Here is a 15,656-nt window from a genome sequence, read left to right as displayed (position 1 = left end):
TAGATTAGAATCCCCAAACCCGGTTTCTACCTCAATCCCTTCCTTGAGATCTTTTGTCTGAGTTATCCTTACTGGTCCTTGACTCTGGACAGCACCATGGGGGACATCAATGTCCTCAGGGGTAGTGCTTGTATTCTGGCTAGTCCTGGAACCATCTCCTACCTCGAGCCTTGCTACTCTGAATGGTACCACAGTGTCAACCGAAGTCTGGTCAAATCCAACATACCATAACCCTAAATCCTCTTTCTTCACACTTAATGGCTATTCGTACCTTTATCCAATACTTCCCTCGTTCCGGATTACAGTCCAAAACCCTGACATTTACGATGCTCCATCTGTTTCTATATTGGGTGTGTGGATTGACATAGCCCTCTCTTTCTGTGTGAGCTATGACCTGATTCCATGAGTTACACGGGGATTTACATAGGTATCTTTCCCATGAAGTCAGAGTCCTAGACTGCCAGGAGGTTAGGGACCCAATTTGGTCTACATAGAACTCTATTGAGACATCCTTCCCTAACTCTACCCTCACTTCCTTTTTATCCAGATCGAGTGACCTTTTATACTTAGGTAATACAAAATCCTCATCTTCTACACAATGGGTTAAGTTACCACCTTCTGACTTCTCGAGTGGTGCATGACGTATTAGGAATATGGCTCCCACAATCAGACAGCCCAGACCAACCAGCACCCCTGTAAAGCCCCCCCTTTTCCCGGAGAACATATCACTGGCTAGAGGCCAACCCACACTTTCACTTCTATGAACGCACACAGTGAGGATCAGGCGGGTTAGGGAATCTTCGTTAGAGAGGTAACCCCCGAACCTTATTGGTATTCGGTTCTTCTCCTAACTCTGTGATTGTTCGACAGTGTCAGTGTGTCTTACCCTCTTACAGTGTGTGATATGCACCCAGGTAGCTCATTCCGCAATTCTCACCGCGAAGGCTGTCACCAGAAGTACTTGGTATGGCCCCTCCCACCGTGGCTGCTTCCAGTCCTTTTTCTTTAGGGATTGGACCCAGACCCAGTCTCCCGGCCAAATCTTGTGTGTAACCTCCTTTTGTAGTTCTCCTGTTGGGCATAAAATCTTTGACATACGGGTGTGGTTACTAAACAACTTTCTCATGTGTTCTGTTATAGTATTTTCTGCTTCTACATCCCCTTGTTCCGGTCCTCCTAGTTCTGGCATTCTATAAGGCCTTCCAAACACCTTCTCAAATGGAGATAATCCATCTCTATCAGGGGTAATCCTTATGGTCATTAACACTATGGGTAAGCATTGTACCCACTGTTTACCTGTGCTTATGTGAGCGTTTCTTAACTGTGACTTATTCACACACAGTTTTGGAATATCGTTTTTAACCCATTATTATAGCCTTATTTCGAATACATTTCAACAGGTTATAGGGTTTCTGAGTGAAATCATTTAGTCAAACCTTTAATCATATCATTTCCATTACAAACATTCCATTCCATTTCAACATGATACTGATCTGAGAGATTGACAAAACAGCGTTGTGTTTCCCTTTAAGTTGCAGCAGTAGCAGTTAGGTAGCAGGGCAGTAGCAGTTAGGTAGCAGGGCAGTAGCAGTTAGGTAGCGGGACAGTATCAGTTAGGTAGCAGGGCAGTAGCAGTTAGGTAGCGGGGCTGAAGCAGTTAGGTAGCGGGGCTGCAGTAGCAGTTATGTAGCGGGGTCTTTCACTTATCCATAAATTGTCTGTATTTACCCTAACCATTAGAGAACCAGAAAAGCCTGTCTCGGTCCAGCCTCCCATCAACTCTTTGATATACAGGTGGAACAGGAAGCCATCATTGCTGTTAAAGCTATGAGCAGGGCGATTAAAGCGCAAAGCCCTGCAATGGGACGATTGAAGTCTGGTGTAAAATCTCAATTTATACTGTAGATCTACAGAGACATCATGAGAGCCACTGCAGCCGTCCTATTGGTCCTCTGTCTCCTGACCATCAATCACGGTAAGTTACCATCATCTGAAACATGCTTGATCAACTTGGAATTGATCAAGATTTTATTGGTGCAATCTACTCATATGTCTTTGTCTCTATAGCATGGGACTGTCAGGAGCTAGTGGACATCAAGAATCTGATGCAGATTGATGTAGGACTGGGCAAGTGGTTGCAACGGACACAAGTAAAATTTCCTACTACCCGGTAGGTGATAAATGGGTGTGCCTGTCTGGTTCCCTGAATCATATCACTGTAGTACCAGCATGGATCTGGGGTATCAACAAGGCAGACTCAATTCACAAGTGTGTGGCCGGTAACCGGGTGCAAGCTGCATGCAGGTAAGTGGAGAGCACTGCTCAATATTTATCCAGAGGACACCTGCTTCTTAGCTTTCCTGATACCATCAGGGTGTTGAAAAAATGATGAATGTTTTACAATTTTAACATGTAAGTCATTTGGCAGAATTCACAGATACGTGCTCCCGTTTGCTTGTCTGTCCGTCTGTCTTTGTTGTCTTCAGGCCTTCTGAAGCAGGTGGATGCTGGAGGTGTTCAGTTTGTTGTTGGACGATACTCCATACTGTCGGACACGCACAAGGGACCAGACACCCCTTCCAAGGACAAGAGTGCCAGGAAGTACTACAGTTGTGGACCCTTTGGGTGCTGGGCAGTCAACAAGAATGATGATATCTACTTAATGAGTGTAAGATCTGGGAAAGAGTGTGAGAGCTGGAGTAGAGTAGTAGAGGATGGAGAGTCTCAGTTATTTTAAAACTGTTTCATATTATAACTGTTGAAATTGTCCTAAAACCCTGATTGAATCTGTTTGTTTCCAGCTGAATCAAGACTGCCTAAACAACGGGTGGAGTCCCATTGACGGCAAGCTTTATATGATTGAGGTGGCAACTGATGGTAGGGGGGTCAACTTTTTTTATACCAGTAAGGTTGTGTTAGGTTCTGAACAAACAGAGTAAAAACTCACGAAAAGCTCAAACTAAGTTAATTCACCCACTGGGTTAAACAACTGCAAAATACAAAAACATGATTGCACATACACATATATTTTTGTCCTCCCACTAGCCGGAATCAACTCCTTGCACATCTAGACAGCCAATACATCTCTGTTGCTTATCAAGAACTTGTTTGGTTCCACTCACTGGTGTAGTCATGGCCCCGCCTGACGCTAAACCTTTGGTCTGTTCCTTCTCACTCCATCTGACCTGTGACCTGGGCCGAATTCCTCTCTCCTCCTTAATCCACACCTGTCCTCCCTTATCTGTGACTGAAACCAGAAATTTGCCCTGTGCTTCCCCCCTTAGGATACATGAGATTCAACAATAACATGTTTGACAGAATGTAAACTTTCTTCATTCCCATGTCTCAGTCAACAATTTTCCATACACCTACAGTACCAGTCAAAAGTTAGGACACAACTACTCATTCAAGGGTTTTTCTTTAGTTTTACTATTTTCTACATTGTAGAATAATAGTGAAGACATCAAAACTGTGAAGTAACATATGGTATCGTGTAGTTACCAAAAAAGTGTTAAACAAATCAAAATATATTTTAGATTCTTCAAAGTAGCATCACATAGTGATCCAAGATGGCGTAGCAGTGCAGACGTGTTTGTCCTGTGTAAATTGTCTTTTTTCGTCGTCTTTTGTATATATTTCAATCTCTTTTTCCATTTTTAAATAAATATACCTTCCGGCAACCCGCCTCACCCAATGTGATACGGATCCGCAATTTTTGTTAGACCTTACAGCTAGAACCTCCATCAGAAGATAGCCATCAGATGCTAGCCAGCTAATTATCTACTAGCTATTTAGTCATTGTTAGCCACTGCTAGCGGCCTTTACATCTAGCTCAGAGACCAGCCGCTTTTACCCTGGATAATACCCGCCAGTCTGCTCAGTGCAATATCAACCCTGAGAATATTGGACTGCTTTTCTCCACCATTACTCCATTACGGGACCATTACTCCAGATCACCACAGGCCCATCTCCCGGCCTGCTCAGTGGACCCTATGATCACTCGGCTACACAGCTGATGCCCCCCGGACTCTTCACTAGCACGACTAGAAGCCACTACATTGCCGGATTCCTGCCGTAAGCTCTGGACCTTTGCATCGGATCATCGCAACTAGCTAGCTGCTACCGAGTGGCTATTGTGGCTAATGCCCTTGTCCCGAAGCTAGCACAAGTTAGCCCCGAGCCATGCGCATCTCCCAGCTAGTAAACAAAATTACTCCAGCTACAATACCTCTTTTGCCAATTGACCTGGACCCTTTGTCGACACGGAGCCCTGCCGATCCATCTCGTCTGGTCTGCCGACGTAATTCAGTCCGATGTTCCCTCAACCGCCCTTTGTCGGATGTCGGTGAAGACGCTTCTGCTAGCACCGGCCTGCTAATCTTTATGAACGCTGTGTCTCCCGCTTGTTAGCGTAGTAACGACTTCCCTGTTTCATTTATTGCTGTTCACTGGACCCTATGATATCTGGCTTCATAGCTGATGCCTGCTGGACTGTTCATTAATTACGGTACTCCATTTTGTTTATCTGTCGGCCCCAGACTTCGAACTCAGGCCCTGTGTGTAGTTAACTGACCCTCTCTGCCCATTCATCGCCATTTTACCTGTTGTTGTTGTCTTAGCTGATTAGCTGTTGCTGTCTTACTCGTTGTTGTCTTAGCTAGCTCTCCCAATCAACACCTGTGATTGCTTTATGTCTCTCTCTAATGTCAATATGCCATGTATACTGTTTAGGGTAGTTATCATTGTTTTATTTTACTGCGGAGCCCCTAGCCCCACTCAACATGAATCAGATACTGCTTTTGCCCCACCTCCCACAAATAGCATAACTAGCGCCTTTAGAGATGCATCCTCTCTTATACATACTCAATGCCTAGGTTTACCTCCACTGTACCTGCACCCTACCAAACCCCTGTCTGTACATTATGCCCTGAATCTTTTCTACCACGCCCAGAAATCTGCTCCTTTTATTCTCTGTCCCCAATGCACTAGACCACCAGATTTGATAGCTTTTAGCTGTAAATCAAATCAAAATCAAATGTATTTATATAGCCCTTCTTACATCAGCTGATATCTCAAAGTGCTGTACAGAAACCCAGCCTAAAACCCCAAACAGCAAGCAATGCAGGTGTAGAAGCACGGTGGCTAGGAAAAACTCCCTAGAAAGGCCAAAACCTAGGAAGAAACCTAGAGAGGAACCAGGCTATGAGGGTTGGCCAGTTCTCTTCTGGCTGTGCCGGGTGGAGATTATAACAGAACAAGGCCAAGATGTTCAAATGTTCATAATTGACCAGCATGGTCAAATAATAATAATCACAGTAGTTGTCGAGGGTGCAACAAGTCAGCACCTCAAGAGTAAATGTCAGTTGGCTTTTCATAGCCGATCATTGAGAGTATCTCTACCGCTCCTGCTGTCTCTAGAGAGTTGAAAAAAATCAGGTCTGGGACAGGTAGCACGTCCGGTGAACAGGTCAGGGTTCCATAGCCGCAGGCAGAACAGTTGAAACTGGAGCAGCAGCACGGCCAGGTGGACGGGGACAGCAAGGAGTCATCATGCCAGGTAGTCCTGAGGCATGGTCCCAGGGCTCAGGTCCTCCGAGAGAGAGAATTAGAGAGAGCATACTTAAATTCACACAGGACACCGGATAAGACAGGAGAAATACTCCAGATAAAACAGACTGGCCCTAGCCCCGCGACACACAAACTACTGCAGCATAAATACTGGAGGCTGAGACAGGAGGGGTCAGGAGACACTGTGGCCCCATCCGATGATACCCCCGGACAGGGCCAAACAGGCAGGATATAACCCTACCCACTTTGCCAAAGCACAGCCCCCACACCACTAGAGGGATAACTTCAACCACCAACGTACCATCTTGAGAAAAGGCCGAGTATAGCCCACAAAGATCTCTGGCACGGCACAACCCAAAGGGGGGCGCCAACCCAGACAGGAAGACCACGTTAGTGACTCAACCCACTCAAGTGACGCACCCCTCCTAGGGACGGCATGGAAGAACACCAATAAGCCAGTGACTCAGCCCCTGTAATAGGGTTAGACGCAGAAAATCCCAGTGGAGAGAGGGGAACTGGCCAGGCAGAGACAGCAAGGGCGGTCCGTTGCTCCAGAGCGTTTCCGTTCACCTCACACTCCTGGGCCAGACTACACTCATTCATAGGACCTACTGAAGAGATTAGTCTTCAGTAAAGACTTAAAGGTTGAGACTGAGTCTGCGTCTCACATGGGTAGGCAGACCATTCCATAAAAATGGAGCTCTATAGGAGAAAGCCCTGCCTCCAGCTGTTTGCTTAGAAATTCTAGGAACGATTAGGAGGCCTGCGTCTTGTGACCGTAGCGTACATGTAGGTATGTACGGCAGGACCAAATCGGAAAGATAGGTAGGAGCAAGCCCATGTAATGCTTTGTAGGTTAGCAGTAAAACCTTAATCAGACCTTGCCTTAACAGGAAGCCAGTGTAGGGAGGCTAGCACTGGAGTAATATGATCAAATTTTTTGGTTCTAGTCAGGAATCTAGCAGCCGTATTTAGCACTAACTGAAGTTTATTTAGCCATATTACAACCTATGTGTTGTGATAGTTGAGTTGTTTGCTCTATTACATGTTAGTTCTAATGCCTTGACACCTTGACATGTATGTCTAAGGCCGAGGCAATAAGAATACACCGTGACAGAATAAATTCAACCACACCTTTGTTTCATCATTTTCAGACCACTAAGCCTGTTGGGGATCTTATCCCGGTATTGGGATTCATTGTCATGTGACCATGGCGGGGAATTCAAAACTGCAAGAGTCTAATCATTTCAAATACTCAAATAATCAACTATTTTCCTCCATTTGAAAGATACACATCTCCTAAATCTAACCACGTTGTCCGATTTTCAAAGAGGCTTTACGGAGAATGCATAAAGTTATGTTATGTTAGGAGAGTACATTGACAATAGCTGTGTGTAATGTTTAGCCAATATAAAGAAGGGCATCAACTGAGACAGAAAACCAGCTAGAATTATGCACTTACCTTTGACAATCTGCATCAGATGACACTCATAGGACATTATGTTATACAATACATGCATTTTTAGTTCCATCAAGTTCATATTTATATCCAAAAACAGCATTTACAGTCGCGGTGAAATTCAGAATTTTTTTCGGCTCGAATGCTCCCAGTGAATCCAGCGTTACAAATCACGGAATTACTATTCGAAAACATTGGTAAATTATAATATTGTCATTCAAAGAATAATATATTATCATCTCGTAATTGCTACCGAATGGCCAGATCTCAAAATAACTTTACTGGGAAATCACATTTTGCAATAAACGGGGTACTATGCTAAGAACAATAGGCTAGGCTATACAGGTTAGCAGCATCTAATATCATAATAACATTGTAAATATCCCCTTACCTTTGATTATCTCCATCAGAAGGCACTGCCAGGAATCCCAGGTCCAGAACAAATGTGGTTTCTTTTGACAAAGTTCATAATTTATGTCCAAATAACACCAAGTAGTTAGCGTTCAGTAGGCTCCCACAAAACGTGGGGGGGTGTAAAATCACGCCGAAAAGCTAAAAAAACTAGTAAATAATCTATTTACGTTCGTTCAAACATGTCAAACGTTGTTTAGCATCAATCTTTTGGTCCATTTTTAATGTGAAACATCAGTAAACATCAGTAATATTTTCACACGACCTATCCTTTGTCTAGAAAAACGATTATGACAAAATCACTCTTCTCAGATTTATGCGCAGGCGTGAAAAAATGAAGTGACGACATGTCAACTTCCCTGCATTCTAATTTGCTCCCTGTTAGTCATAGACGCTTCAAACAACTTTATAAAGATCGTTGACATCTAGTGGAAGCCGTAGGAGTTGTGAAATGAATCCTTTCTCACTGTGGTATCTATAAAACAATGACACTAAATAGTACAGTCACAAAATTCACATATTTTTTTTAATCTATTTTTCACAGGTTTTTGCCTGCAATATGAGTTTTGTTATACTTACAGACACCATTCAAACTGTTTTAGAAAATTCAGAGTGTTTTCTATCCGAATGTGTTCATAATATGCATATCCTAGCTTCTGAGTTGGTGTAGGAGGCAGTTAAAAATGGGCACATATTTTTTTCAAAATTTCTCAATACTGCCCCCTAGCCCCAACAGGTTCTAAACAACTATTGATTTAGAACCACGTTACCCGCAAGTATAAAAAAATAATCAGGAGCAGCCTTCACTATTCCAGCACCATTTAATCTTCAACATTTTAACATCCAATCCCCTATGCTTAGTCTAATACAGTGACAACTAATATACCAAAATATACCAAAAACGATTTAGTCCAATCAATGTCCAATAAATGTAATCACACTGTGTTCTTTGGGACCTTCAATGCTGCAGAAATGTGTTGGTATCCTTCCCTAGATCTGTGCCTCGCCACAATCCTGTCTCAGAGCTCTACAGACAATTCCTTTGATATCATGAATTGGTTTTTGCTCTGACATGCACTGTCAACTGTGGGACCTGATATAGACAGGTTTGTACTTTTCCAAATCATGTCCAATCAATTGAATTTACAACAGGTGGATGATCAATGGAAACAGGATGCACCTGAGCTCAAAACGAGTCTCGTATCAAAGGGTCTGAAAACTTGCGTAATTAAGGTATTTATATTTTTTATATTCAACAAATTTGAAGAAAAAAATCTTGCTTTCTCTTTATGGGGTATTGTGTGTGCCTGTGTCGTTTTGTGCCATCTGCTTTGCATAATATAAGGAATGCAAAATGATTTGAACTTTTAAGTTTGATAGTATATTTAGTTTATTACTCAAAGACTATTTTACTGGGTGACTTTCACTTGTAGGTGTGGACTCATCTAGTGGGCTGGATACTTGACTTTTTTACCATCAGAAGCCAGAGGTTGAGGGTAAATGGGTGCCTGTCAGGGGAGCTGGCATCATCAACAGGCTCACCTCTGGGACTTCCTCTCGCCACTCCGATATATACTGTATATTCTGTCGTAGCCACTACAGTCTTAGAAAAAAGGGTTCCAAAAGGGTTGTTTGGCTGTCCCCATAGAATAACTATTTTTGATTCAAAGTAGAACCCTTTTTGGTTGCAGATAGAACTCTTTTGGGCTCCATGTTGGACCTCCCAAAAGGGTTCTCCTGGAACCAAAAAGGGTTCTTCAAAGGATTTTCCTATGGGGACAGCTGAAGAACCCTTTTCGGATCTAGATCTCACCTTTTTTTTCCCTAAGAGTGTACGAGAACCAACTCAACCTGTTTGTGGACGACTCAGTAATAGTCCTTCATGCAGTTAAAAATGATGATGATTTTGTACATTCATGCGACAGTTTATTCTTATTCTAGCTGGTCTGACTAGCATGGTGTAGCTGGTTTTGCTAGTGACAGGCCTTCAGTGTATTTTGGACAATGGTGACAAGACTTCATTCACTGTGTTTTCGACACAGGTGACAAACCTTCACTGGATTTTGGACACAGACAAGCTTACAATGGTGATGCTGTTATACTGGTGACGAAGCTGGTCAAGCTGGTCTGACCACGTCCAACAGTTTGGGTAGTCGTATTTAGTATTATTTCTAACCCTGGCAGTCATTCTGGATGCATATTGTGTGAGAAGAAAAGTTCCAAATTGTTGATATCCCCACTCTGGCTGGATTCTGATAGGAATTAAACATCCCTTTTCAAGCTAGCATGACGTGACTTGATTCTGGTGACTGGCTTATTTTGGTCACCATCAAAAACACACTGAAGTATGGTCATCACAAAAACACAGCAAAGAGACCACGGAAACACAGCGAAGGCTGGTCACCAGCATCGTCAACAGTCTCGTCCTGGTCTAGGCTGTTTTTCTCAGCAGAGGAGGCTGCCATCTTTATGCATGTGAATACTCTACACTTCAATTGTGTAGGTTGACACAGCAAACGTACAGGCCTAAAGAAAGTCTACACCTCCATTTTGTTGTGTTACAAAGTGGGATTGAAAAATATGTAATTGTATTGTTTTTGTCATTTATCTACACAAAATACTCCATGAATACTCCATAATGTCAAAGTAAAAAAAACTAATCTGAAATGTTTTACAATAAAATAACAATTAATGAACTGAAATATAGTTGTTGCGTAAGTAGTTCAAAAGTAAAATGTGGCTTAACAAATCACATAAGTTATATGGACTCACTCTGTGTGAAATAATAGGGGTTGACCCTTCCTCTGTCCCCCATACATACAGTGGCGGATTTAGGTATAGGCGACATGGGCAGCCGCCCAGGGAGGCATCTTGCCGGGGGCGGCACTCAGACAACACTAAGAGACATCTACATTGGTTGGTTACCAAGAAGACAGTGAATGTTCCTGAGTGGCCAAGTTACAGTTTTGAGTTAAGTCTGCTTGAAAATCTATGGCAACACTTGCAAATTGCAGTCTAGCCATGATCCACAACACCTTTACATACATTATATGACCTAGTGGGGCCTAACCCAAACCACGAAAACCACCCCCAGACCATTATTTCTCCTCCACCAAACTTTACAGTTGGCAATATGCATTCGGGCAGGTAGCGCTCTCCTGGCATCCGCCAACCCCAGATTCATCCGTCAGACTGCCACCTCAATTACCTCGACTAACCTGTGCTACATATTGACTATGTACCGGTACCCCCTCTATATAGCCTCACTACTGTTATTTTACTGCTGCTCTTTAATTATTAGTTATTTTTATTTTTTACTTATCCATTTTTTATTTATTACTTATTTATTTCAACTAGTTTGTTGGTTAAGGGCTTGTAAGTAAGCATTTCACTGTAAGGTGAACAGGAAGAACCACTGTGGACCGCCACGACATCCAGATACCCACTGGTCCAGTGTTTTAGAACCTGGACACGTTTAGAACCTGGACAAAAGTTTATTTGAAAAGCTTACGAAAGCTCTGCTCCTGTTTGTTGGTAAGTCCAGCAGACATGTAAAATACAACCATACAATACATTATTCAAAAAGGTACCAAAAAGTACAGTAAAAATAACACTTCCATCTCCATCTCATGGGGGTGAAAACTTATATAATCGAGGTACATTTGTGTTTTATTTTGCATTAATTTAAAAGTATATCAGTTTTCTTTCACTTTGACACTACAGAGTATTTTGTGTAGATGGTTGACAATAAAATTGCTATTATATTGCTATTATATCCGTTTTGATCCCACTTTGTGAATACAATTTGAAGAAATCCAAGGTGGGTGTGGACTTTCTATAGGCACTGTATTTCAAAATGTAAACAGAGAAGACGTGAGAAGAACAAAGGAACTCTCCTCTCTCCTCTCTCCCAGACATCGGACACCATCAAGTCTTCGCTAAACAGGTGGAACAGGAGTCATCATTGCTGACAGCTGTGTGCAGGGCTATAAAAGCGCAAAGTCTTCCAAGGGACAATTGAAGTCTGGTGTACAACCAAACTTATACTGTAGATCTACAGAGACATCATGAGAGCCACTGCAGCCGTTCTATTGGTCCTCTGTCTCCTGGCCGTCAGTCATGGTAAGTTACCATCATCTGAAACATGCTTGATCAACTTGGAGTTGAAGTTTTTCTTGGTGTACTCTACTCATATGTCTTTGTCTCCATAGCATGGGACTGTCGGGAGGTAGTAAACATCAAGAATCTGATGCAGATCGATGCAGGACTGGGGCAAGTGGTTGCAACGGACACAAGTCAAATCCCCTAATACCTCGTAGGTGATAAATGGATCCGCATGCCTGGTTACCTGAAGCATATCACTGTAGGACCAGCAGGGATCTGGGGTGTCAACAAGGACTATGCAATCTACAAGTATGTGGCCGGTAACTGGGTGCAAGCTGCAGGTAAGTGGAGAGCATTACTCAATATCTATCCAGAGGACACATGCTTCTTAGCTTTCCTGATACCATCAGGCTGTTGAAAAAACGATTGATATTTTAAATTGTAACTTGTAGGTAATTTGGCAGTACTCACAGATATGTGCTCCTTGTTTGCTTGTCCGTCCGTCTGTCTGTCTTTGTGGTCTTCAGGCTTTCTGAAACAGTTGGATGCTGGAGGTGACCAGTTTGTTGTGGGGGCTAACATGGACGATACTCCATTCTGTCTGACAAGTAGTGCCACAGTTGGCTACAAGGGTCCAGGCTCACCCCTTCCATGGACAGGATTGCCAGGAGCTGTGAAGTACTACAGCTGTGGGCCCTTTGGGTGCTGGGCAGTCAACAAGAATGATGATATCTACTTAATGAGTGTAAGATCTGGGAAAGAGTGTGAGAGCTGGAGTAGAGTAGTAGAGGATGGAGAGTCTCAGTTATTTTAAAACTGTTTCATATTATAACTGTTGAAATTGTCCTAAAACCCTGATTGTATCGTTTTGTTTCCAGCTGAATCAAGACTGCCAAAACAAGGGGTGGAGTCACATTGACGGCAAGCTTTCCATGATTGAGGTGGCAACTGATGGTAGTGTCTTTGGGGTCAACTCTGCGGGTAGTGTTTATACCAGGTAAGGTTGCTACTGAACTTTGTGTATGGTCCACCTCTCCCCCCAACAGTATTAACTTGAAAATGACTTGTAATAATAACTTAGAATAATGATGGTATACCTTTAATTATAACTCTTATCCTTACAGTACATGCCATGTGAATCTCTTTACACAAAAACAAAAATATTGTAGGTACATAAATAAAATCAGTTAAATATAATCAGATCTAAACTTATAGGACTTATAAAGAAATGTGTAGCCAGTGTATGATAAAATATGTAAAAGTTGGATGTCCTGTAAAGCTACAGTTTGGGATAAAAAACAACAACTTCCCAGACACACCACCACTTGTTCTGGTAAACAGCTGAGGAATGTAGTTAGAGAAATGTAACCACTCTCACATTCATACATGGAGCTACGGATGCAAAGACACAACAATTTTTCTATTTTTTATTTTTAACATGTTTTTTAAAGCAATACATTGTTTGTTTACAATAACATTGTTTACAAACAATTGAGTGAAAGCTTACATTTTGGCTTCTAATGTTGTTGAATAAAGCTCAAGATGCAGAAGTTATATTCTTCAAAAATCTATGGCTATATTTAATTATTAAAGTCCAAAAATTGATGTACTTACAAAAATGGATAAGCTTTAAAACATGAACCCCAACCCTTTCTTCAACACAGAGACGGCATCACAGCCAGTAAACCAGAGGGCACCGGATGGAGCAATATCCCAATGGGCATGCTCATGGGCCACGTGACCTACGACCTGGGCCGTCTTTGGGTCGTCTCCAAGTCTGCCGTCACCATGGTGTGCACACATTAGCCTCTTCTCTGTAGCTGAAGGCCGTTCGGGATCTGTCTAAAGTTCACTTGCTAACTCATTGATCTCTCTTTCAGGAAAAGCCTTTAGTTCATTAGTTCATAAAAATCCTTCATTTTAAAACCTATTGCTCTACCTATTATTTTCAGTTCTTCAATGATCTTATTGACATTTAAAAAAATATCAATGAAGATTTTATATTTTCTTGACCACTCCTTGATTAACTCTTCAATAGATCTTTGCCATGGAGGCTATTTAAGTGTAGTGTATACTAGGGCACGGTCATGTTGCTCACAATCCACATGGGTTTTGCTGTGCTTCAGAGGTCATCAATAGGATTGGGTGGAATCCTTGTAATTGTTTATTATCTCATTATATAATCATTTCCTGCAAAAATAAAGCACTCATTTTGAAACTATTGTAATTTCTGTGTTATTGCTTTTTTTAATGATATTGAACAGAGGGATTTTAGGTTGCTCTGCCAGTGGTGATTTTAGCATCGAAATCTTGGTGGGGCAAACTCAACCAATTTTATTTTTAGATACATGCCAGCAAAGTCACTGCACAACACAAACTGCCCACAAACTGTTAGGCCCTACATAAAGCTATCCCAACAGCAGAGCTTCCTTTCAGCACCATGGAGTGAATCCTTACCACCACTACACCTAGCTCTCAGCGGAGCCTGGCAACCTGGTCTCCGAGTATTTAGTATTATTCTGTATGTAAATCCGAGACACTCAATTTAATATGATATGTTACATTTCGTATGGGATGTATTCATTTGTGGATGTCCATTACCATTTCGTATGATATGTTACGAATTACAATTGGTAGTATATGTTAAAAATGTGCAAAGCGTACAATATGTTACACATTCTGGCTAAATGTCTAACGCTAGCTAATTGGCTTTACTATTTTTAGTTAGGGGAATAACTTCTTCTTCCCTCCAAGCCTGAGGGGGCACACTTTCTAATGAAGATACGGCAAATAGGAGTAGCAATATCGTCCGCTATTTTCCTAAGTCATTTTCCATCCAAGTTGTCAGGCCTCGGTGACTTGTCATTGTTGATAGACAATAAAAAATAAAAAAAATGTTTCTGGCATGTCATGCCTAAGTTTGCTATTCTTGCCAATGAAAAATGCATTAAAGTAGTTGGCAATACCAGTGGGTTTTGTGATGAATGAGCAATCTGATTCAATGAATGATGGAGAGGAGTTTGCCTTTTTGCCCAAATTTTCATTGAAGGTACTCCAAAACATTTTACTATAATTCTTTATGCTATTTATCTTTGTTTCATAGTGTAGTTTCTTCTTCTTTCTATTCAGTTTAGTCACATGATTTATCTATTTATGGTATGTTTGCCAATCGGTTGTACAGACAGACCTATTTGCCATCTCTTTTGCCTCATCACTCTCAACCATACAACTTTTCAATTCGTCATGTGCCAGACTATAACACTTTGGTGCTTAGCAACCTTATCAATCAACTCTACAAATATGCCACCTACCAAGTACAGTAGGTGGGTCACAAAGGAAAACAATGGAAGCTTTAAAATCACTTTTAACATGGCATCTTCGAATACTCGTTTTTAAATGTCTTGAAGGGCATTCAAGAGCGTGCATTATTTCTCTCTAACGAACGGTATATCAAAACATTACAATTCAATGGCAAGTTCATTCTTACATGCTCTACATTTGAGCTGCTTTTGTACCTGCAAAAGTTCAATTCAAAACATTATTGGCATTGTTGAATTTGATTATCATAATAGCAGGCCATGACTGATGGTTTGTTTAGCTAAACTGGTAAGTCTCTGTTTGGTTACCAAGACAACTATTGTAGCTATCTATACTGAACAAAAACATGCAACAATTTCAAAGATTTTACTGAGTTACAGTTCATTTTAGGAAATCATTAGGTCGTAATCTATGGATTTCACATGACTGGGAATACAGATATGAATCTGTTGATCACAGATGCCATAAAAAAAAGTGGGCCTCACAATGGGCCTCAGGATGTCATCATGGTATTTCTTTACATTGAAATTGCCATCGATAAAATGCACTTGTGTTTGTTGTCTGTAGCTTATGCCTGCACATACTATAACCCTACCTGCACTCTTTTCACTGCAAACCACTCGCACACAGAAAGCCATACAGATGGACTGCATTAGGCCAGATGGACATACTGACAAATTCTCTAAAAAGACTTGAGGCGGCTTATGATAGTGAAATTAACATAAAATGATCTTGCAGCAGCTCTGGTGAACATTACTGCAGTCAGCTTGCCAAGTGCACACTCCCTCAAAACATG

General features: G+C 41.7%; 2 pseudogenes; both read left to right on the top strand.

Moving 5' to 3' along the window:
• Positions 1 to 1,826: 1,826 nt before the first annotated feature.
• LOC115180104 (fish-egg lectin-like) lies at positions 1,827 to 3,071 on the top strand (annotated as a pseudogene).
• Positions 3,072 to 11,407: 8,336 nt separating this feature from the next.
• On the top strand, positions 11,408 to 13,769 carry LOC115180054 (fish-egg lectin-like; annotated as a pseudogene).
• The last annotated feature ends 1,887 nt before the right edge of the window (positions 13,770 to 15,656 follow it).

This window comes from Salmo trutta, chromosome 40, assembly GCF_901001165.1.
Source record: "Salmo trutta chromosome 40, fSalTru1.1, whole genome shotgun sequence".
Taxonomy (NCBI): Eukaryota; Metazoa; Chordata; class Actinopteri; order Salmoniformes; family Salmonidae; genus Salmo; species Salmo trutta.
Note: the sequence above shows the minus strand (reverse complement) of the source record. Positions and strands in the feature narration are given on the sequence as shown.